The sequence below is a fragment of the Staurois parvus genome, unplaced genomic scaffold (genome assembly GCF_062004578.1).
Source record: "Staurois parvus isolate SC_StPar_1 unplaced genomic scaffold, SC_StPar_1.0 ptg000365l, whole genome shotgun sequence".
Taxonomy (NCBI): domain Eukaryota; kingdom Metazoa; phylum Chordata; class Amphibia; order Anura; family Ranidae; genus Staurois; species Staurois parvus.
The window spans coordinates 1,345,187-1,370,788 of record NW_028318161.1 but is presented as its reverse complement, the minus strand read 5'-3'; the positions used below and the strand labels follow the sequence as shown (position 1 = coordinate 1,370,788).

General features: G+C 44.2%; 1 protein-coding gene across 1 annotated transcript in view; it reads right to left on the bottom strand.

Annotated features, from left to right (window-relative positions):
• ARHGEF9 (Cdc42 guanine nucleotide exchange factor 9) overlaps positions 1–23,236 on the bottom strand; it is a 490,351-nt gene extending 467,115 nt beyond the window's left edge. Inside the window, exon 1 of the mRNA XM_089685190.1 lies at positions 23,028–23,236. The gene's annotated coding sequence lies outside the window, so the exon portion shown is untranslated. The remainder of the gene's footprint in view (positions 1–23,027) is intronic.
• Between the last annotated feature and the right edge of the window lie 2,366 nt (positions 23,237–25,602).

Here is a 25,602-nt window from a genome sequence, read left to right as displayed (position 1 = left end):
CTGGGACAGCAGGAGGATCAGTGTGGTGGGGGAGAGCAGTTGCAAAAGGATGCACTGCTCCCCCTCTCCCTCCTGCCGGCTTTCTGCTGCTGGAGGGAGAAACAGACCTGGCTGGATGGAAGGGGTGCCCTGGTGTTCCTGAGTGGCTGCTCTCCGCTGAGCTTTCTTCCCCCACCCGCACTCAGAGCCAGGACCAGGGGAACGCCTGGAGCAGGGAGAGGAGAAGTGGCGGAGAGGAAAGAGCCCGGAGGAGGTGAGCTGTGATGTGTTCTCTGGCCTCTCCCTCCTGTCGTCCATCCAGCACATGGTACACAATCACTGACAGATCATATGGGACTGCACACACACAGTATGATTACCTCCCCTGCCCACATTTCCTGCTGCCTGGAGATCAGCAACCCTTGGAGGAGGTGGTGGTGGGGGGTAATCATACTGTGTGTGTGCAGTCCCATACGATCTGAGAGAGAGGAGAGAGAGGGAAGAGAGAGAGAGGGAAGGAGAGAGAGAGAGGGGAGGAGAGAGAGGGGGGAGAAAAGAGAGACGGGAGAGAGAGAGAGGAGAGAGAGAGAGGAGAGAAAGAAAGAAAGAAAGAAAGAAAGAGAGAGAGAGAGGGGGGGAAGAGAGCGAGAAAGAGGGAAGAGAGAGGGGGGGGAGAGAGAAGAGAGAAAGAGGGAGAGAGGGAAGAGAGAAAGAGAGAGACGGAAGACAGAGTGGAAAGAGAGAGGGAAGACAGAGAGGAAAGAGAGAGGGCAGACAGAGAGAGAGAGAGAAAGAGAGGAAAGAGAAAGAGAGAGGGGAGAGAGAGAGAAAGAGAGGGAAGAGAGAGGAGAGAGGGAAGAGAGATGGAAGAGAGAGACAGAAAGAGGGAGAGAAGGAAGAGCGAGAGAAGAGAAAAAGAAAGAGAAAGAATAATATATTCACACACTTATTGAACTCTCTCGCTCTCTCATTGGGGGGGGGGGAGTGCAAAATGTATGTGCTATATGGGGCAGCACAAAATCTAAATACACCACTGATCACGTATTTTAGGTAAATGCACGCACCTACTATGTAAACAATCTATCATCAAGTACATGAGGCCTTCCTGAACAAAAAGTTTAAAAGTTTGCTGATGTAGCTGACTGACTGGAATATACATTTGGCTAAATTCACTAAACTGGAAAACATAATAGTCCTTCTCCATGTGACTGCTATTTTCAACTGCCATTGGCAGTCATTGCTACATATGTCATTAGAAAAGTCATTATGACAAATAACAATCTTTATAACACATAACAACTATATGCATTAGAGTTATTGATCAAATGGACCATGGCTGACTTTGATATTACAAACATTTGACTGTTTTTGACCTTAGCCTCAAATATCATTTTCTTGGCTGATTCAACACTCTGCTAGCTGTTCTTGTTTCTTTGAGACATCCTATTATAAAGGTCTATCTAGAAGTAAATATTATATGGTGGTGTTCCTTTAAATATACAAATTATAGTGCCCTGAAAGGTTGTAGAAGCTGCTTATAGAGGCAGCATTAGGATGGATTTGGCACCGAAAGAAAGCAGTGTCATCACCTGAAACAGATTTTCTCTTACTGCCTGCCAATGTCAGCCTCCACTGGTACATTTGGATGCTGAAATGAACACCAGGCCAAAAATCTAGACAGCTATTAAGAGCAGGGTAATAATTGAGACAAGGACTGGGGGCAACCTGTGAATGAATGGAAGGAAATAAGAGCACAAACCTTATGCAAAAAAAGAAAACAAGCCTTGTACTCATTTTCTCTCACACGAAACAATTTTTCCCCTAAAGAGAAAGAGATTTTAAGCTTTTATTCTTTATTTACTGTCTTCCTGATGGATTAAGATAATACAATGATCTACATCTAAGCTCAAAAGAAAAAGGAATATATAGTGGTGTTTTACATGTTTACTTTCTTTATTATAGTCAGGATATAAGAAATAACCAGGCCCTACTCATAAAATATTTTCTTACATCAAGTAAATATATAACTATATTTGTTTATCTACTTTTAGCCAGCAGGCTAAGCACTTTGCTACTTTCTATATGTTTTCATCTATCTCTACAGCCTGTTTAAAAAATACTGTTGTTTAAAGTCCTCAACAACTCAAGCTAAAGTTTACTCACCAACAATTTCAATCAAATAAGCCACATCTCCAGTTTTATTTTCAAAGACATGAGAACACATAAGGAAAAAACATGAAAATACAAAAGGGATGAACAAAACAGAAAAAAAGAAAAATAGTGCGAAAAACAAAAACAAACCACTCAGGTTAGATAAAGAAGATAATTTTAGTTCTCTAGCTTCAGTAAGCAAAAAAAACACAGACTACTGTCTGCAGGGGCTTGAGGGCAGCACAATAAGTACATAAAGTCTGCATGCGGCCCCAGGGCCACAGTTTGGGCAACAGACATTTGCTTTAGGCTGCACATCAGACTGTTCCAGTGTGATTTCATTTAGTTTTGTAAGATTATTTCAATGAAAATAACGTGCTCAAAAAAGGTATTCCAAGCTTTCCACAGGGAATTTTTCTCCCAGCAAAACAATGTTTTTTTTCCGTGATACTAAAGGGAGTGCCCTAATTCTACTCAGTAAGTAGACTGTATATACACTTTCCTTTAGACAGGAGCTGAGGCAATGACACATCAGAGAAAGGAAAGCTGCACAAAAGTCAAGACACATGAGATTTTTTTTCACAATGCTTATATTCATATGGATTCCTGAAAGGATTTTCAGGCCAGAATGTAGCTCTCCTATATTGAACCACAGCACTATCACTTCCCATGACCTGATTCCATATGTCATGCTGTATACGCCCTGTTCTACACCTTCTCATTCCAAATGCCATGATATGATTTCCTTATTCTGAACATTCTCAATCCATATGCCATGCTGTATAGTCGTTATTCCACAACCTCTCATTCCATATGACATGCCGTATATTCCCTGTTCTTCTCTGCCTCATTCCAGCCATATTGCATGCTACACTATATTTCCAAAAGTATTGGGACACCCCTCCAAATCATTGGATTGTTCCAATCACCTCTCCATGGCCACAGGTGTATAAAATCAAGCACCTAGGCATGCAGACTGGATTGCTCCCAGGAGCTCAGGGAATTCAAGCGTGGTACTGTGATAGGTTGCCACCTGTGCAATAAGTCCATCCATGAAATTTCCTTGTTGCTATATATTCTACGGACAACTATTAGTGGTATTATAACAAAGTAGAAGCAAATGGGAACAACAGCAACTCAGCCACATAGTGGTAGGCCACATAAAATGACAGAGCGGGGTCAGCGCATGCTGAAGTGCACAGTGCGCCAACTGTCTGCAGAGTCAATAGCTAAAGACCTCTAAACTTTGTGTGGCCTTCAGATTAGCACAACAACAATGCATAGAGAGCTTCATCCAAGCCTTACATCACCAAGTGCAATGCAAAGAGTTGGATGCAGTGGTGTAAAGCACATTGCCACTGGACTCTAGAGCATTGGAGTCATGTTCTCTGGAATGGCAAATCATGCTTCTCTGTCTGGCAATACGATGGACATGTCTGGGTGTGGCAGTTGCCAGGAGAAAAGTACTTGCCAGACTGCATTGTGCCAAGTGTAAAGTTTCATGGAGAAGGAAATTATGGTGTGGGGTTGTTTTTCAAGGGTTGGGCTTGGCCCCTTAGTCGCACTGAAGTTCAGCATACCAAGACATTTTGGACAATTTCATGCTCCCAACTTTGTGGGAACAGTTTGGGGATGGCCTCTTCCTGTTCCAACATGTCTGCACACCAGTGCACACAGCAAGGTCCATAAAGACATGGATGAGCACGTTTGGGGTGGAGAAACTTGACTGGCCTTCACGGAGTCCTGACCTCAACCCAATAGGACACCTTTGAGACAAATTAGAGCGGAGACTGCGAGCCAGGCCTTCTCGATTGACATCAGTGCCGGACCTGACAAATGCGCTTCTGAAAGAATGGTCAAACATTCCCATAGACACGCTCCTAAACTTTTTGGACAGCCTTCCCAGAAGAGCTGAAGCTGTTTTAGCTGCAAACGGTGGGCCAACTCAATGTTGAACCCTATGAACTAAGATTGGGATGCCATTAAAGTTCATGTGCATATAAAGGCAGGCTCCCCAATACTTTTGGCAGTATAGTGTATTTACTTCCTATTACTCACCACTTTATTCCAGAAGCCATGCTGTATATTCTCTAATATGCACTGCCTCATTCCATTTGCTATGCTGTACATTTCCTGTTCTATACTGCCTCATTTAATATTTCACACTGTATGTTCCCTATTCCGTACCACCTTATTCCATATGCCATACTGTACATACCCTATTCTGCACCGTCTCTTTCCATATACTATGCTGTATATGCCCTATTCTGCATCCCCTTATTCCTTATGCCATACTATATACAGTACATCATATTCTGCACCCCCTAATTCCATATGCCATTCTATATATGTCCTATTCCGCACCACCTCATTTCATATACCATGTTGTATATGCCCTGTTCCACACCTTCTCAGATACAGATTTATGAATCTATATGCACTACCATAACTGAGTGGCCACAGGAAGCAATAGTCTGAGCTGCATTCTGTGTTCATATTTACAGAGAAGCATTTTCATGAATTGATTGGTTCAGCTTCTACATTATTTGAAACAGGAAACTTAGGAATGTGACTTTTAAATTCAGCTTCAAAATGAAAACTCGTAACAGGTTTTTGCTTGTAGAACCAAATACTTAGAAAATTGCTAAAGTTGTTTATGAAAAATACTCTAATTATTTACTCAAGTAATAATAACAATTGCAATAGTTATATGACAATTGTTGTAATACTCATAATTTATTGTCAGCTTTAATGTTCTGTTTGCTGCTCTGTTTGCAAATAAACAAATGTTGCTGTTTATAATAATGCACGCTACAACAACAAAGCCATAGTATAAAATTCACATTTAAAAAAGGTGGCCTTTCTTTATTCACATCCATATGTGTTACAGTTGGGGGGTTATAACTGGGCTGGGGCCATTTTTACCTATTTCATGAGTCAGCAGATTTACTGTGCAGAGTTGCTTACTCTCAGAAGAGGTTATTGACATCTCTAATGCTCCAATATAGATGATATTTTATTCAACATTATTCAACACTACACATGACATCAGGATCCGAAGAACTGAAGGAACCTAAGGACAGTACTAGATTTGTTTGTATTGTGTTTTTATTGTTATCATACAAAAGAGTAGCATTATTGTGTTACACACACACAGATATTGAACTTATTTCATTTTTTTACTGGTGTATCCAGGGTTTTATTTTCTCAAACAATAGGTGCAGGAACTCTCCCTATAAAGTCACCCCCTTGTCTCCACCATCTACCCACCTCCAAGCACTGTTCTTTGGTTCCACTCCTCCCAGTACTGCCCTTTTAGAGAATAAACAATCAATTATCATTGTGAGATGCTAAGTAATTTGTATGGAATTTTTTCATGATAACAAGAAAAGTAAAATAGATCCCCTGCAGGCAGAAACAATAGACCCCCCCAGCAACAATTAATCTCCCAGAAACAATAGATCCCCCAGCAGTCAGCAATGTTAGACCTCTCTCTCAATAGTAGATCCAGTCTATCAACAATTAACTCCCCAGCAACATAAGACCCACACCCATCACCAATAGATCCCCCCATGAAAAATAGACCCCACAACAACAATAGATCCCAAGCATCAATAGACCCCCCAGCAACAACAGATCCCCAGCAGTCAGCAATATTAGACCTCTTCTTCAACAGTAGATCCATCCTATCAACAACTGCATCATAAGACCCACCCCCAGCAACAAAAGATCCCCCCAGCAAAAATACACCCTCCAACAACAATAGATCCCAAGCTTCACCATGTCCCACAGCAACAATAGATCCCCCAGCAGTCAACAATATTAGACCACTCTTTCAACAGTAAATCCATCCTATCAACAATTGACCCCCCCAGCAACATAAGATCCACCCCCAGCAACAATAGATCGTCCACCGCAGCGCTTTACATATATATATTATACATTCACATCAGTCCCTAACCCTCAAGGGGTGTACAATCTAAGGTCCCTAACTTATATTCATACATACACATACTAGGGACAATTTTAGACAGGATCCAATTAACCTACCAGCAGGTCTTTGAAGTGTGGGAGGAAACCCACGCAGGCACAGGGAGAACATGCAAACTCCAGGTAGGTGGTGCCGTGGTTGGGATTCGAACCAACGACCCTAGTACTGCCAGGTGGAAGTGCTAACATTTATAGGTAAAGTTGATCCAGGGAATATCAGATTGCCTCTTGGGGGATCAGGAATGAGTTTTTTTTCCCTTGCAGGAGCAAATTGCATCATGCTTTGCTGGGGAGGGGGGTTGCCTTCCTCTGGATCAACTGTGGGTGTAGAATTATAACTTTTTTTTTTTTTAATGTTTGAACTGGATGGACTTTTGTCTTTTTTTTCAGCCAGACTAACTATGTAACTATGTATGCAATCAAAGTCATATCTGGAGCTCAGCTTTATTCACCCCACTGGTACACTGCATTATTGTGCTGCCTTCTCCTGTGATTTTTTTCTCTATCACACTATTTGGCAAGTCTAACCACTTCAGCCTTTCTGATCAGATATGTATAATATGGCCAAAATTCAAGCTGCCTTTGGCTAGTATTAATTGCTACCTACATTGCTATTGCACTCCATATTTACAGGCCAGGTCAATGTTGATTGGAACTAGAAAGTATTCTTGACATATTGCAGAGTAAGCCACATGTGTGAACACAAATAACGTTTGCCATACCAATGAAACATGGGGTTTGTTTCCTTGCACAAGGGCAAATATCAGGAATGGTGTCAATGACAGAATGAACCTAGGCTATACAAGAACAATGCTGGAAAATGCCAGAATTACCCAATCACTAGCTACTTGCCAAAACACACCATACTGGGAAGCATTGGAGTTGATTTACTAAAGGAGTATAGGCTGGTCACTTAGCTAGTGAATATTCACTTAGCTTAGTGCACCTTTTTCATCCAATCATGTGCAAGCAAAATTTTTTTTTTCCGTTAACATGATTGGGTTTTCTTTGCTACGTGAATTTTAATTTAGATTCGCCTCAATCACCAAGCTGAGTGAAAATTCATTTTATAAAGTGAACATGCTCTACTCCTTTAGTAAATCAACCCCATTAACACCAAGACAGAAGACCACATCAGTTATTTTAGCTCGTAGTTCTTGGATCACTGAGTTCATTTAAAAAAAAATAAATACTGCATTGTCAAGAAATAGTTACCTAACACAGATCTGAGTGAATAAAAAAAACCCAAAATGTTTTGATTGACAAATTAACAAAACACACTTTAGGCTTTCTTGAGTTACCACTATTGTCTATATACAGTTGACTTCCACTTCCTGACACAACATATTGTTCTGATGCACACAGGAAAGGACCCACATGGGTGGCAGCCAAGGACAAAATGATGTCAGCTAAGTTACTTTGTATTTGATGACTCATACTTAAAGTGTTACTAAACCCACAACAGTAAAATCAGTCTGTATATCCAGTAAAGCATGCTTGTTATACTCACTGTAGAACCTAAGGAGTTAATCCTCCACACTCTGTAAAAAGGCTGTTTGATATTTTCATTTCTGCCCCTCCTCTTGTTGAAATGACCACCTGATACAGACTGAATCCCTAGTCGCATGCACATGCTCAGTTTGGTGTGTATTGCTAGAGAGGTTTTTTTGTTTTTTTTTTTACTTGGGAGAGTGCATGTGATCAGCACAGGGCCAATTAGCACTGTCCAGACAGAGGGTCAGGGGTTTCACATACTCCTAGAGAAGAAAGAAAACTCCTCCTACAATCTTTTACCAGTGCACTGCTGAAGTCACAAGACTGCTCTAACTGCTGATGAGAAAAAGTATTTAGCAGTTTATATTTACTAAAATAATTGCATTTCCATGTTGTGCACTGTGGGAGATCAGATATAGTGAATGCAGGGCCCTGGGTTTAGTATCACTTTAATTAAAGATATACAGTGTGTACATATGGTACATACTTTTGAAGCTTCTAGTTAAACCAAAAAACAAATTGTTTTTATTTATTGCAGCTTACCAATCCTTGGATGTGTTGACTCTGTTAGTCTTCTTTTTTAGGCATTTTTCCAACTGGTGATATGGCTAATAGGTCTGTTATTTTTTAACGTCCTTTAACCACTTGCCCTCAGCCCTATAGCAGAAGTACTGAAGGGTGGAATGGCTGTGCAACACGTGTATATATATATATATATATATATATATATATATATATATACAGTGGGGATCGAAAGTTTGGGCACCCCAGCTAAAAATTTGTATTAATGTGCATAAAGAAGCCAAGGAAAGATGGAAAAATCTCCAAAAGGCATCAAATTACAGATTAGACATTCTTATAATATGTCAACAAAAGTTAGATTTTATTTCCATCATTTACACTTTCAAAATAACAGAAAACAAAAAAATGGCATCTGCAAAAGTTTGGGCACCCTGCAGAGTTAATATCTTGTACTGCCCCCTTTGGCAAGTATCACAGCTTGTAAACGCTTTTTGTAGCCAGCCAAGAGTCTTTCAGTTCTTGTTTGAGGTATCTTTGCCCATTCTTCCTTACAAAAGTCTTCCAGTTCTTTGAGATTTCTGGGCTGTCTGTCACGCACTGCTCTTTTAAGGTCTATCCATAGATTTTAAATTATGTTGAGGTCAGGAGATTGTGAAGGCCATGGCAAAACCTTCAGTTTACGCCTCTTGATGTAATCCCCCGTGGATTTCGAGGTGTGTTTAGGATCATTATCCATTTGTAGAAGCCATCCTCTCTTTAACTTCAGCTTTTTCACAGTTGGCATCAAGTTACCATCCAAAATTTACTGAAATTTTATTGAATCCATTTTTCCTTCTACTCGTGAGATGTTCCCTGTGCCACTGGCTGCAACACAACCCCAAAGCATGATTGATCCAACCCAATGCTTAACAGTTGGACAGAGGTTCTTTTCATTAAATTCTGTGCCCCTTCTTCTCCAAACGTACCTTTGCTGATTCCGGCCAAAAAGGTCAATTTTACCTCATCGGTCCACAGAACTTGTTTCCAAAATGCATCAGGCTTGTCTATATGTTCATTTGCAAAGTTCAAGCGATGATTTTTGTGGTGAGGACGTAGCAGAGGTTTTCTTCTGATGACTCTTCCATGAAGACCATATTTGTACAAGTATCTCTTTATAGTGGAATAGTGTACCACAACTCCAGTGTCTGCCAGATCTTTCTGGAGGGATTGTGCAGTCAAACGTGGGTTTTGAATAGTTTTTCTGACAATCCTGCGAGCTGTTCTGTCTGATATTTTTCTTGGTCTTTCAGATCTTGCTTTAACTTCCACTGTTCCTAATGACTGCCATTTCTTAATTACATTCCAAACAGAGGATATTGACATCTGAAAATGCTTTGCTATCTTCTTATAGCCTTCTCCAGCTTTGTGAGCGTCAACTATTTTCAGTTTCAGTTTTCTAGACAACTGCTTAGAAGAACCCATGGTGCTGATTGTTGGGGCAAGGTCAGATGAGTCTGGACATTTAAAACCTTTGAGATTGACATCACCTGGTCTTCTCAGACGATGATTGAGAACAATCCATGACACTGGCAGGTCTCAGCTTTGCAAAGGGGGCAGTGCATGCTATAAATTCTGCAGGGTGCCCAAACTTTTGCAGACGCCATTTTTTTGTTTTCTGTTATTTTGAAAGTGTAAATGATGGAAATAAAATCTAACTTTTGTTGACATATTATAAGAATGTCTAATCTGTAATTTGATGCCTTTTGGAGATTTTTCCATCTTTCCTTGGCTTCTTTATGCATATTAATACAAATTTTTAGCTGGGGTGCCCAAACTTTCGATCCCCACTGTATATATATATATGATTTGCATTCACCCTACCTATTGGCTGCTGGGGCTGTCAATCACCTGGTCCTGCCGGGATCATTGTCAGGGCTGAGAGGGGAGACATCTGTGTGTGAACAACAGATCTCTCTCCTGTCAGCAAGGACATGCTGCTTTGCATCTCTCTGCCCAGCAGAGAGATACAAAGCAGCATGTCTCCCTAGTAAAACAGCACACAGCACACAATGTAAAACACACACAGCACACTGATTGATTGTCCCAGATGTTAACCCCTTACTGCCCAGTGTCATTAGTACAGTGTCAGTGCTTTTTATTAGCCGTGATCACTGTATTAGTGTCACTGAGGATGTCAGTGACAGTTAGTCAGTTCCCACCCAGTGTCAGAATGCCCGCCGCAGTCCCGCTATAAGTCACTGATCGCTGCCATTACTAAAATGTAAATAAAAATTCTAGCATATATATGCCATTCGTAGACACTATAACTTTCACGTAAACCAATTAACATACACTTATTGGGATTGTTTTAGCAAGGACATGTAGCAGAATGCATTTTGGATTAAATTTATGAAGAAATTTTATTGGATATGTTTTATAGCAAAAGTCAAAAATATTGTTTTTTATTTTCAAAATTGTTGGCTTTAAAGCGCAAAAAAATTAAAAACACAGAGGTGATCAAATACCACCAAAAGAAAGTTGTATTTGTGGGGAAAAAAAGGACATAACTTTCATTTATGTACAGAGTTGCATGACCGCACAATTGTCAGTTAAAAATGTCCTGGTCAGGAAGGGGGGGAGGGTAAATCCTCTGGAGGCAAGTGGTTGACAGACCAAGCTGTACAGCAAAAGCGGCAATTAGAAGGTTGAGCCAAAACTATTGCTTACAATGCTTACAATGATCAGCTTTTATTCAGGTATGTAAATTTTTTATCCCACAAGGGATGTTGCTGTAACTGCTTATAAAGTGTTATCTGGAGTTTGGCTTTATTTATTAGTGAAGTCCATCTGAATCTGCTAGTGCTTCTAATGATGACCATACACACTTTGATAAATGATCAATTTCTTTTCTGAGCAAACTCTACCGATAATTGTCCTATAGTTGACAGCCATTTATTTATATGATACAAGCTGGAAAGTGAATTTTAATTGGTAGTTAAGATCAGATCGTAACTAGCAATCCTAAATAATCGATCTCATATCTATTTCACCATACAATCCTTTAATCCAGGCAACGCTAAATGATGGACTGTGGTCTAAGTCAGGACTGAGCCACTGTCCCATCTGAACCCACGGTCGCACCATTTAGAAGCCACTTCTTTGATGTAAGGGGGGGGGTTGATGCGAGGAGGGCAGAGCATACTACTGGGGGGGGGGGGGTTGTGATGTTGGAGGGGCAGTGCTTTGGGGGGAGATGTAAAGAGGTGATTGTGATGTAAGAGGGGGGAAGTAAATGGGAGCAGTGCTTTGGGAGAGTGTGAAGGAGGGCAGTGCTGTGGGGTGGGTGTTTCATGTGAAGAGGGCAGAGTACACCACTGGGGGGGGGGGGGATTTGTGATGTGTGAGAGGGCCGTGCTGTGGGGGAGATGTAAAGAAGGGGGCAGTGCTGTGGGGGGATGTAAGGGGGGACAATGTTGTGGGGGGATGTGAACGGGGTGCAGTTCTGCTGGAGGGTGATGTGAAGGGGACAGATGACAGTACTGTGGGGCTGGGGGTGATGATTTGAAGGGGGGTTGATGGCTGCTGTGACTAAAGGGGGTATGTGATGAGGCAGGGCTTCAGTGCACTATTGTGGGGGTGGTATGTGAAGGGGGACTGAGAACACTACTGTGAAGTGGGGGACTGTGATGTGTTGGGGGGGGGGACTGAAGACACTGATATAAAGGACTGTGATATAGGAGGAGAGGGCTAAAAAAATGTGGTTTGTACCTCTGCTGGAAGAAAATGTTACTGGCCGGACTTCTATGAATTTGAATTCAATACCACTGCCTTAATCCAATCAATTGAAATACAATCATATTCATGAAGAAAGTATCTCAGTGCTGCAGATTGAAGCAAAACAATCCATAACTTACTGCCCTGGCCACTCAACTCAATTTCATTGAACCTGATCTAAATCAAGTCTAGAAGATATAAAAGGAAATTATGGCTATTTGATTACTTGCCACTTTATGGCATTTATGGCCACCATAACACTACTGTCTCCTCAGAATGACAATGCCACTGTCTTAGAGTGGCTCCAATGCTCCTCCAATGGAATGGAGACACCCTAGGACAGGAAGTGGCATGACTACCAGATGAAAGTAAAGGAAAAGAAACCTAAGAAATGGAAACAAATGCAGCCAGCACATTTACAGACTGGCAAGCTGCAACATATTACATTTCTGTCTTTGGGTTTAATACCACTTTAAATATATAAATGCATTACATCTCTGCATTTTTTAAATAATAATATATTTTTTCGCAAAATAATCATAATTTTGCACACAATAAACTAAGATTTTGAAGTGTATCTGAAACCAGAATATTGCTTTTATTTTGGATAGAGCAGTGTGAGATTAGAACCCCTGTCAGGATTTTATGTTCTCTGTGGGAACTTGACTTTCTCTTTTTGTTCTAGCAACCACTGAGACTGAAAGTGAGAGAAGATCCAATATTTTCAGTTATTACCAGAAAAGAGGAGAGAAATCTTCCAATTGAAACCAATAGGGAAGGGAAATCTTCCCAATGGCACAATCATGGCAAAACAGGGGTTGTAGACTCTAAAAAATGTTTTAGGTGTTCTTTAAAGTGGCTCTAAAGCTTAAACATGTTTTTACCTTAAAGCGGTAGTAAACGCGTAAAAAAAAAGTTTCCCCCTGCAAGGCAAAGGCATAATTTGCTAGTATGCATTGCATACTAGTACATTATTAAAGACTTACCTTAAAATAAAGCCCTCTAGCGGCGCACTGTCACCACTGCAGAGGCTTCAATCTTCACTCGGGCTGTGCCACGATGACGTCACTCCTACGCATGCATGCAGGAGTCTAGACTGCGGCACACAGCTATGAAAGGATGGCACGGGTATGCTGTTCCTTCAGAGCGCATGCGCCAGTGACATCACTGTCTGCTGCACTATATAATGTCTCCTAACGGTGCACGTATGGAGATATTCATTTTACTTACAGGTAAGCTTTATTATACACTTACCTGTAGGTAAAAGTATAGAACGAGAGTTTACTACCACTGTAAGGTATTCCCTGCATTAAAGCAGAGTACCACTCAAAAGTGGAAGTCCAATTATTAGCCCCCCCTCCACTGTCATATTTGGCACCTTTTGGGCGGGAGGGGGGAGCGGAGTTTTTGACAGGTACCCGCTCCCACTTCCAGCTCAGGTTCGCTGCAGCGAAGTGAGCCAGAAGTTTGGCCCCCTCCTTCCTCCTGCAGTCTCCTGGGAACTTTCACAAGTCCCAGAAGACTGCTGGACCAATCAGGCGGTGCAGTGCGACTCGCACATGCGCAGTGAGCACCAGGCTGTGAAGCTTTCACAGCCTGGTGCCCACAGCTGAACTGCCAACGCTGTGGAGGAGAGAAGGGATGGAAGGGTGAGTACATCGCTGGACCCAGGGACAGGTAAGTGTGTGTTTATTAAAAGTCAGCAGCTAAAGTTTTTGGAACTGCTGACTTATAATAAACACTAAAACTGCTGGAACTCCACTTTAAGGTAAATAATGTTCCCGTACCTATGTCGCCCCCTCTCCCCCCTATAATTACCTGAGTCCTCACTCAGTTCAGTGCTGTGCCTGTTTGTAGCAGCTCTTCCCGCTCTTACAAGCTTTGTTGAGGGCTGCCAGGCAAATACTGTGAAGAAGGAGTAGGGTGCAAGGCCATGCTGCACTGTCTATGTCTATGGATGGGAAATTCGAGATCGAGCTCGAGAAGTGTCACTATAGGAAGTGGCTTCCTATTGTGGCACACCGAGATTAGGAGGAGCCAGAAGCACCAGCAGGGGACCCTAAAATAGAAGGATAGGGGCCGCTTTGTGCAATATCATTGCACAGAGCAGGGAAGTATACTGCGCTTGTTATTTATATACTTTACAATCACTTTAAACTAGATATAGAACTCTGTGCCAAAAAGCATGCGCGTGTTGTATCCAGCTCCCTTTGTGGTTTACCCCAATGCACCTCCAGATTGTGCCTGTGAATATGAACGATTTGTCCAATGCAATGTGATGCTAGTGTTCAAGAGACTTTATGCCAATTCATTTTATTCTTTCCACCCATATTACATCGCTAATACAAACTGGATACCAACTGCTTATAAACATTACCCCAATGCCTAGTACACACAATGAGAAAATCGGATGGAAAATACTGTATTCAAAGCGATCTTCTGATAATCTGATTGTTAGTACACAGCTTTCAAGAGCCAATCACGACAGTTTATGTGAAATAATCCGAAGGGAAAACCACAAAATCTTTTCTTATGTGATAACAGAGAGCGAGAATGAATGATTTTCGATTAATCGGTATGGTATTTGTCCATAAAAAAAACAAAAGATTACATTACAATACAATACAATACATTAAATAGCTTCCGAAGTTGTATTCTCTCGTATGAGCATTTTCATAACTTAAGTAACCTCTTCATATTAAGTTAGCATACAAAAAAAAAAAACAACGGACGATCATTCATCATATTTTCATTGTGTGTACAAGGCTTAACTTAAAAGGGGGCTTTACCAATTTTCTCCTTGCCTCCTTTGTCTATTGTTTTTTTCCATAGATTGTTGTCTGACCATCCCTATGAGCTTCCTGTTCATCTGAATCAGAAATTTACAAGACAGTCACTACTGGCATTACAAATCCTCAGAAGGGTAAAATTAACCCTAGTAAGTTGAATGATGTTCAGAATTATCCTTTAGAGTCAGTTCACATCATGAATCGCACAGGAACATGCTGTAAGATTCACATGCAATCTGAGTGCAGTGTGATTTCAGCCCATTCATTTGAATGGGCTGAAATCACGCTGGACCACAGCAAACATATTGCATGCACTAATTTGCAGACCAAATGGATCGAATGGTACTCCGGCGCTGGCAAACACAGTGCATTTGCGACATGCGTTTGGGGTGTCGTTAGCATTGCAGTGACACCCGCTGCAGATTGCAAGTGTAGAGCTTCTTGACTGGGGTGTGGGAAATGCACACGGACGTGAGTTTCTCACACATCGTTCTGCTGTGGACTGGGCCTTAGTCTAGGTTCACACCTATGCCTTTTCCGTTGCATTTTCAGAAATGCACAGCAGTCCATTTAACATGATTTCCTATGGGACAAGTTCACATCTCTGCATTTTTATCCAGTGCATTTTGTGGAAAGGAAAAACACAAAATGTTGCATTTTTGGTTCAATAGACTTCAATGAGAATGCTGCAAAAATGCATGTAGAGCATTTTTTATGCATTTTTGATGCATTTTGCATTTTAATCTGCCTAGCAACAAGTTGAAAAAAAAAAAGCAAAATGCGTCAAAAACACATAAAATATGCATGTGCATAAACACAAAATACACCGCAAAAAACACTGCAGAAACAGATCAAACACAAACTGCATACTGCATTACTGCACCTGTGGCTAGAAGAATATATAAAACACACAGTATGTTTCTTTGTGACAAACGTGCTAGTAACAGTGTATCAAATTAAACAGAAACCATAGAGCAGGTTTTTCTACCCATGAAACACAGATTCAGAGCCAAGGAAAGTCCGTTAAACAAGCCCATTTGACAGATTTCCTATGATCAGCATTATAATTAATGAATCATTGGTAGTTCAAAGTAATCTGTAGCTGTACATTCTATGAATAAATCCAACACATTTTAATTTTACCTTCTGCAGCTGGTTGTGTTTTAAATCTGCACTCAAACAGATGTGAAAATCAACATTGAGGGCTCATTCACACCATGATGTGGGTCCGCGCACTTCTTTTTCACATTTCAATGGGCTGCCTTGTACATGTGAAATGTGCAATAATAGTACACGCCCGGTTTTTAAAATTGCGCTGCACCAAACCACATGGTACAGCATTTTGGCAGGCACAAACGCACACACGTTTACCAGATGCATGGGGATACCATGAAAAATGAATGGCATTCATGTGCACCTGTGGAATGCGGCATGTTTTCACGCTGTGGTGAAAATGTGATTTTGCATGGGTTTCTGCACCACACCTGGTGTAAATTAGCCCTTAATCCAGTTCTTGTATTATTATTATTATTATTATTATACAGTATTTATAAAGCGCCAATAGTTCGCTCAGCGCTGTACATTACAAAGGGGGACAGAACATGTGACAGAACAATACCAATACAATGTGATACACGAGGGGTTCGAGGGCCCTGCTCTTTCGAGCTTACAATCTAGGAGGGAGGGGATGGTGGCACAGGAGGAGATAGCTGTTGGGGATGGAGTGGTAGGAAGAGTGGAGGAGGTCGGCAAGTTAGCAGGGGGTGGGGTAGGCTTCCCTGAAGAGATGGGTTTTCAGGGTGCGCCTAAAGGAGAGGAGAGTAGGTGATAATCTGATGGGTTGGGGCAGGGAGTTCCAGAGGATGGGTGACACCCTGGAGAAGTCCTGGAGGCGGCATGGGAGGAGGAGACCAGGGAACTAGAGAGAAGGAGGTCTTGTGAGGAGCGGAGTGTACGTGCTGGGCGGTACTTGGATATTAGGTCAGTGATGTAGTTCGGGGCAGTATGGTGGACAGCTTTGTACGTCAGCGTTAGGATTTTGAATTTGATCCGTTGCGCAATCGGAAGCCAGTGGAGGGATTGGCAGAGGGGGGTGGCGGAGACAGAGCGGTTGGAAAGGAGAATGAGTCTGGCAGCCGTATTCAGGATCGACTGAAGCGGGGATAGCCAGCGGCGAGGCAGGCCAGTGAGGAGGGAGTTGCAGTAGTCGAGTCGTGATATGATGAGGGAGTGGATGAGCTGTTTAGTGGTTTCTGGGGTTAGGAACGTGCAGATTTTGGCGATGTTGCGGAGGTGGAGTCTGCACGAGTTTGTTAAAGATTGGACTTGGGGCTGGAAGGATAGGTTGGAGATAGATTTGTGTGTCGTCGGCATAGAGGTGGTAGTTGAAGCCGTGAGAGTGTATGAGTTGGCCAAGGGAGGAGGTATAGATGGAGAAGAGAAGGGGCCCAAGGACAGAGCCTTGAGGGACCCCAACAGAGAGGGGGAGTGAGGGGGAGGTGGTAGCATTATAGGTAACGCTGAAGGAGCGTTGTGACAGGTAGGATGAGAGCCAGGAGAGAGCAGAATCTCTGAGGCCGAGGGAGTGTAGTTTTTTGAGGAGGAGGGGGTGGTTGACTGTGTCGAAGGCCGCAGAGAGGTCAAGGAGTAGGAGCACTGAATAGTGGCCATTAGCTTTGGCGGTTAGCAGATCGTTGGAGAGTTTGAGTAAGGCAGTTTCGGTGGAGTGTAGGGGACGGAAGCCGGACTGTAGGGGATCGAGGAGGTTGTTGTCGTTGAGGTGAGAGCATAGGCGGGTGTAGACTAGGCGCTTGAGGAGTTTAGATGTAAATGGGAGCAGGGAGATGGGTCTGAGGTTGTTCGGGTCATTGGGGTCCAGGGAGGGCTTTTTAAGTATGGGGGTGATGTGTGCATGTTTCAGAGGGGAGGGGAAAGTGCCTGAGGAGAGGGAGAGATTGAAGATGTGGGTGAGGGAGCGTAGGATGGAGGAGGAGGAAGGTCGTAGGAGTTGTGAGGGGATAGGGTCGAGGGGGCAGGTGGTGAGGTGGGCATCAGAGAGGATCTTGGAGACTTCCTCGATGGTAGTAAGGTCAAAGGTGCGGAGTGTGGGGGGAGCTTCAGTATGAGGAATGTAGGGTGGGGTGGAAGAGGAGGTCAGAGCAGTGGTGGGGCCGTGGGAGAGGGGTGATGAGGGGGTAGCTGAGTGAGGGTGAAGGGGGTTGGAGAGAGTTTGAGCAGCGACGAAGTCCCTGCGGGTTATGTCGAGGGGGAGGGGGGATAAGGGGGTAGCTATGTGAGAGGGGACGGTTTGAGAGGGGATGGTTTGTATATTTTCATTACATTTTTTTAATTAATACATCTGATTTACATATATGGAGTTTGCATGTTCTTCTGTGTTTCCTTGGGTGTTATTTTGATAGGCTATTTGGCTTCCATTGGCTATGCACATGTGTTATTATATTTTGCGTTCCATTCCCAAGCCACAGTAATTGGGTAGGGTTTAGGAAAGGCCTAGGGACCTACCTATGCCAAGAAAATTCTATGGAAAAAAAGCTTGCCAGGCATAGTGCCTAGATTGCTGGTCCAAAGAGTCGTATACAACTGTACAGATATATACACACATACAGGAGTACCCTAATTCTTTCTTTATATAAGTTTCATGTAATTTCAGGCGCAGCCAGAGCCAACCTGGTAGAGGGATCAGCACTCTGAGCCAACCAAGCCTCTGCTGCTCTGCACAGCACTGTCAGTCTATACTGAGAAAATACAGTGAATAACTGGCAAACCCAGATACTCCTGCGCTTAGGGATGAACTCTGTATAGATAGGACCACATCACGAATTTCTTGGGATATGCACGCCTTGCTGCCCTCAAATGACTGGGGAAGTCCAAATTACTGATTGAGAAAACCAGAGGGCGCACCGGCCTAGTGCATTACCTTAAATAATGTATTTATTAAATAAAAAAGTACCGTATATACTCGAGTATAAGCCGACCCGAATATAAGCCGAGGTACCTAATTTTACCACAAAAAACTGGGAAAAACTATTGACTCGAGTATAAGCCCCATCATTAGTATTAGTGGGAGGAATAGTGCCCCATCATTGGTGTCAGTGGGAGGAATAGTGCCCCATCATTGGTATCAGTGGGAGGAATAGTGCCCCATCATTGGTGTCAGTGGGAGGAATAGTGCCCCATCATTGGTATCAGTGGGAGGAATAGTGCCCCATCATTGGTGTCAGTGGGAGGAATAGTGCCCCATCATTGGTATCAGTGGGAGGAATAGTGCCCCATCATTGGTGTCAGTGGGAGGAATAGTGCCCCATCATTGGTGTCAGTGGGAGGAATAGTGCCCCATTATTGGTATCAATGGGAGGAATAGTGCCCCATCATTGGTGTCAGTGGGAGGAATAGTGCCCCATCATTGGTATCAGTGGGAGGAATAGTGCCCCATCATTGGTGTCAGTGGGAGGAATAGTGCCCCATCATTGATATCAGTGGGAGGAATAGTGCCCCATCATTGGTGTCAGTGGGAGGAATAGTGCCCCATCATTGGTGTCAGTGGGAGGAATAGTGCCCCATCATTGGTATCACTGGGAGGAATAGTGCCCCATCGTTAATGTCAGTGGGAGGAATAATGCCCCATCATTAGTATCAGTGGGAGGAATAGTGCCCCATCATTGGTGTCAGTGGGAGGAATAGTGCCCCATCATTGGTGTCAGTGGGAGGAATAGTGCCCCGTCATTGGTGTCAGTGGGAGGAATAATGCCCCATCATTAGTATCAGTGACACCAATGATGCGGCACTATTCCTCCCACTGAGACCAATGACACTTGCTGACCCCTGTTGCAGTATGGTGCTGCTGCAGCCAGCATATGTGGTTGCAGCAGCACCTCTGCACTGCACACTTACCGGCTTTTCCCTCACTCGATTTTTGCGGGTCCGCTCGGCTCCGCCTCCTCACCCGTGATTGGCCGCCTGTGTACCTTTCCTGAGCTACAGTTCTGGCGGCCAATCACTGGTGAGGAGGCGGAGCCTCGCGGCAGGAGTGAGGGAGTGGCCGGAGTGACGGAAGGAGCAGCGCTTCCTGGATGGATCATTGTGGGAGCCACGTAAGAGACAGCAGCCCTCTGCCCACCCCTGTACGCGCCCCCCTTGACGGAGCCTTGCGCCCCCCCCTGCAGACGTTGACTCGAGTATAAGCCGAGGGGGCCGTTTTTCAGCACAAAAAATGTGCTGAAAAACTCGGCTTATACTCGAGTATATACGGTAGGTATTCTACTCACAAAATGATAATACAGTCAAAGGCACATCGTGAAACAACTGCTCTGTCCAATCCGCACTACGTGTGTGTCCGTAATGGGAACTCTGGACCTAACAGGCTGACATGTTTCGAGGACTTGCTTCTTCCTCAGAGCCAACTCCTCAGAGGCAAGTCCTCGAAAAGCAGGGAAAGCTCTCTAGCAGCACACAAAAAACCGAATGTGTGTTTTAAACCTTCCTTACGAAATACTAAAACATAAAGTTGTGACTATGCAAACACCCAGCTGTATATCCCCCCTCATGCTATGGCATCCTAGTTAACCATATCGTTCACACATAGTCAAGGCCAGACAAAGATCTGCTTAATTATTTAAACAAAAGACATTTTCTTGCACTTTAAATACGTATTTAAATAGAAAAAAATGACCTATAGAAGAACTAATTGCCCTCCACCCTGACCATCTCAAGCCCTTACAATATTAAATCATAAAAAAGTAAATCATAAAAATCCAACCCTACAACAGGCTAACGTAGTCCAATCACATGGCCAGATGTTATGTTGTTGACCTCCTTATCTCAACTGAAGGGAAGGGAGAGGGAAAGGGATTGGCTAGCTACGTCTGAATTTCAGTCTCCTAAACTCTAGATCCCCAACCTCCATGGGACCCCAGACTAGTATTCTCTGCAGAACACGTTCATAATTCAGGGATTTTTGTTCAGTTATTGTAAGGGAAAAGTATGGTCAGAATGTAGGGGAATATTTTCTCTGTTTAAAGCTGAAAACACCAAGTTAACATAATGGATAGCAAAAGTTGAATGTACTGTTCTAAAAAAAAATAGCGATAAGATAAAAAAACTTCAGCATAAACCAAAACCATGGACCTTTTCCAGAGATAAAAATCCACAAATATCTTCAAAACTAAACTGATTCCTGGAAACAAACCAATTATGCAAACATGTACACATTTAAAATGTTCTAACTAATTTAAGGTGGAAAGGTGGAACTTAAGATAAAAATGTGTAACGTTAAAAAAAGGTATCCAAGGCTGGTTTACTGTGTTTATAATCGACAAGTTCCTCCAACAAAAAGTGCAGGCACATCAGTAAACATTGCTACCCCAGACCTAAACAGAGGTCCCCTCCATGCTGATGGATTGCAGTCCTGGGTCTTCTTTTAGCAGTAATCCGCTCAGGAATGTGCAGAGCCTGGCACAGAGTACCAGGATATGCCAGCATTCCCCCAGCCAGGCTCAGAGTACCAGGACATGCCAGCATTCCCCCAGCCAGGCTCAGAGTACCAGGACATGCCAGCATTCCCCCAGCCAGGCTCAGAGTACCAGGACATGCCAGCATTCCACCAGCCTGGCACAGAGTACCAGGACATGCCAGCATCCCTCCAGCCAGGAACAGAGTACCAGGACATGCTAGCATTCCCCCAGCCTGGCACAGAGTACCAGGGCATGCCAGCATTCCTCCAGCCTGGCACAGGGTACCAGGACATGCCAGCATTCCTCCAGCCAGGCACAGAGTACCAGGACATTCCAGCATTCCTCCAGCCAGACACAGAGTACCAGGACATTCCAGCATTCCCCCAGCCTGGCACAGAGTACCAGGACATGCTAGCATTCCCCCAGCCAGCCACAGAGTACCAGGACATGCTAGCATTCCTCCAGCCAGGCAAAGAGTACCAGGACATGCTAGCATTCCCCCAGCCTGGCACAGAGTACTAGGGCATGCCAGCATTCCTCCAGCCAGGCACAGAGTACCAGGACATTCCAGCATTCCTCCAGCCAGGCACAGGGTACCAGGACATTCCATTATTCCCCCAGCCTGGCACAGAGTACCAGGACATGCCAGCATTCCCCCAGCCTGGCACAGAGTACCAGAGCATGCCAGCATTCCCCCAGCCTGGCACAGAGTACCAGGACATGCCAGCATTCCTCCAGCCTGGCACAGGGTACCAGGACATGCCAGCATTCCTCCAGCCTGGCAAAGAGGACAAGGACATTCCAGCATTCCCCCAGTCTGGCACAGAGTACCAGGGCATGCCAGCATTCCTCCAGCCTGTCACAGAGTACCAGGACATGCCAGCATTCCTCCAGCCTGGCACAGGGTACCAGGACATGCCAGCATTCCTCCAGCCAGGACATGCCAGCATACCTCCAGCCAGGCACAGAGTACCAGGGCATACCATAAGCCAGGCACAGTGTACCAAGACAATCCAGTATTCCTCCAGCCAGGCACAGAGTGCCAGGCCATACCAGTAGTTCTTCAGGCAGGCACAGAGTACCAGGAAATGCCAGTAGTTCTCCAGCCTGGCACAGAATAGGAGGGCATGCCATAAATCAGGCACAAAGTACTAGGACATACCAGTAATCCTTCAGCCAGGCACAGAGCACTAGGGCATTCCTCCTGCCAGGCACACAGCACCAAGATATTCCAGTAATCCTCCAGCCAGGTACAGAGTACTACAACATTCCACCAGCCAGGCAGAGTATCAGGGAATGCCATGAGCCGGGCATAGAGTATCAGGACATTCCTCCAGCCAGGCAGAGAATATCAGGACATCCCTCCAGCCAGGCAGAGTATCAGGACATTCCTCCAGCCTGGCACAGCGTATTAGGACATTCCTCCAGCCAGGCACAGAGTATCGGGACATTCCTCCAGCCAGGCACAGAGTATCGGGACATTCATCCAGGCAGACACAGAGTATCGGGACATTCATCCAGGCAGACACAGAGTATCGGGACATTCATCCAGCCAGGCACAGAGTATCGGGACATTCCTCCAGCCAGACACAGAGTATCGGGACATTCATCCAGCCAGGCACAGAGTATCGGGACATTCCTCCAGCCAGACACAGAGTATCGGGACATTCATCCAGCCAGGCACAGAGTATCGGGACATTCCTCCAACCAGGCACAGAGTATCGGGACATTCCTTCAGCCAGGCACTGAGTATCGGGACATTCCTCCAGCCAGGCACAGAGTATCAGGACATGCCAATCATCTTCCAGCCAGGCACAGGCTATGAGGGAATGCCATGAGCCAGGCACAGAAATCCAATGTGGACACACAGACACATTACCTCCCAGATGTCAGGCAGCAGATCCAAGCACGGTCAGGGCAGAGTCGGCATGTTTGCTGTCAATCAGACAGGAGAGATCCCGGGCTCATAGTTTCAGTTGTATTGCGCAGACCCTCCTTGGTGATCATCCCTCCATCCATCCCTCCGTCCATGCAGGGGCTGTAGTCCAGAGGCTCCCACGTGCAGTGGATGGGGTGTGGAGGCCAGGCTGACATGCAGTGGATGTTCTCTCCCAGGGCAGGGCTGAGATCAGACACATACACATACCCTCACCTCCCCAGTGCTCATGTCATCACAGCTAATCAGGAATCTCCAACTGCACAGTCAAAACTTCCTGCCAGAAGAATAAGCCCATGCTCTTTGTTTTTTTACAATTCAAGCTGGTGACACAACGGCTACTGTCGGTCATTGTTTTCAACAAGATGACTTTTCAATAGGTTTTGTTTTTCTTTTTAATGTATGGCTCAGCCGGTAGTAGTGTGCGTGTGATGACTGTGTGTACACCATAGACGCGTTGTGCTTGTTGTATGCTTTCATCGTCAGCGCAGAATGACTAGTGCGGGGGCGGACTGACCATTTGGAAACTCGGCCACTGCCCGGGGTCAGTAGGGGGGCCCCATGAGGTGCCCCTGGTACCCTTTTCATAGACTTTTTTGAGTTTGGGCAAGGACACAGGGGCCCCATGATCCCCTATTGCTGGGGGCCCCATAAATTGTCAGACTGCCCCTGCTAGTCAGATTTTATAGAAAGGTCACAGAGATTGGTACATAATGAGGCCATATCAGCCTGTCATCCATCTAGGTGTTGATGGTCATACGCGCTTCAATTTTACTATGCAATCAATGTAAGATTCAAATCAGAAACCAAGCACATAGTCACATCTCTTTAGATTGTTTTAGACTTTTTGACTAGTTTAGATCAGATTCAATCAGAGTCGATCATCCGGGGCAGAAAATTAGTGATCGCTTTGCATCAATCGGCAGCACTTTGTTCGTGAATACGATCGTATTTTGATTGAGCAGATTATGAGATTGCAGGGTGGAAACAGAAATGTGATCAACAACTTATGATCAGATCCTAAAAGAGAAATAGGGATTTAATTTTTTTCCCTAATTATACTTACCTAGGTGAATGCAGCATCTGTCCCCATCCAGCTCTGTGTGAGAACTCAGCAATCACATGACTGCTGATCACTGAGTCATAGCCGCTCTGAGCAAAGAGCGGTGACTGTCGGTCACTGGAGCGCCGAGCTGTGGATGGGGAGGGAGCGGCTAGCTCAGGCTCTTAGCGGCTCACTGAGAGGCTGAGCCAGGTACCGCTCAAGACTCTGGGGTGGATCCTGACTTTAAAGTCGGGATCTTTCCTTAGCCTGGACCGGCTGAGTGAAGTCAGCTGACAGCAGGTGTCAGCCCACTATCAGCTGAACACACGTCACAGGAGTGCAAAATGATCCACAGGAGAAGTACAGCCAAAACAGCTTTGGCTGTACTTCTTTTAACTATCAAGCAAAATCCACTTTCCCATGTGTGCCACATTGATTGAATGGGTTCACGATTACAGATTGATTATTCTTATCAGAAGATATCGATCAGAGAAGAAAATTATCATTTATCAAAGTGTGTATTACCACCAATAGCAATGGCAAACATTAACTCACCAGATGCACTACAGTTGCAAGAAAAAGTATGTAAACCCCTTGGGATTACGTGGAGTTTTGCATGAATTGGGCATAAAATGTGCTCTGAATGTCATCTAAATCACAACAATAGAAGAACACAGTCTGTTGAACATAATATTACACAAACATTAGATGTTGCCATGGTTTAATTGCACATAACATGTAAACATTCACAGTGCAGGGAGGAAAAAGTATGTTAACCTTTGGACTTAATAACTGGTTGACCCTCCTGTGGCAGCAATAACCTCAACCAAACGTTTCCTGTAGTTGCAGATCAGACCTGCACAACGATCTGGAGTAATTTTGGACCACTCCTCTTCACAAAACTTTTTCAATGTAGAAATATTCTTGGGATGTCTGGTGTGAATCGCTCTCTTAAGGTCATGCCACAGCATTTCAATCGGGTTGAGGTCAGGACTCTGACTGGGCCACTCCAGAAGGCGTATTCTGTGCTGTTGCAGCCATTGTTTTGTTGAATTACTTGTATGCTTTGGGTCATTGTCCTGTTGCATTACCCATCCTCTGCGGAGCTTCAGTTGGCGGACAGATGGTCATATGTTTTCCTGCAAAATGTCTTGATAAACTCTGGAATTCATTTTCCCATCAATGACAACAATCCGTCCAGGCCCTGAGGCAGCAAAGCAGACCCAAACCATGATGCTCCCTCCGCCATGTTTTACAGTGGGGATGAGGTTTTGATGTTGGTGTGCTGTGCCTTTTTTTCTCCACACATAGTGTTGTGTGTTCTTCCCAAACAACTCAATCTTGGTTTCATCTGTCCACAGTATATTTTGCCAGTAGTGCTGTGGAACATCCAGGTGCTCTTTTGCAAACTTCAAACGTGCTGCAATATTCTTTTTCGACAGCAATGGCTTCCTCCGGGTGTCCTCCCATGTA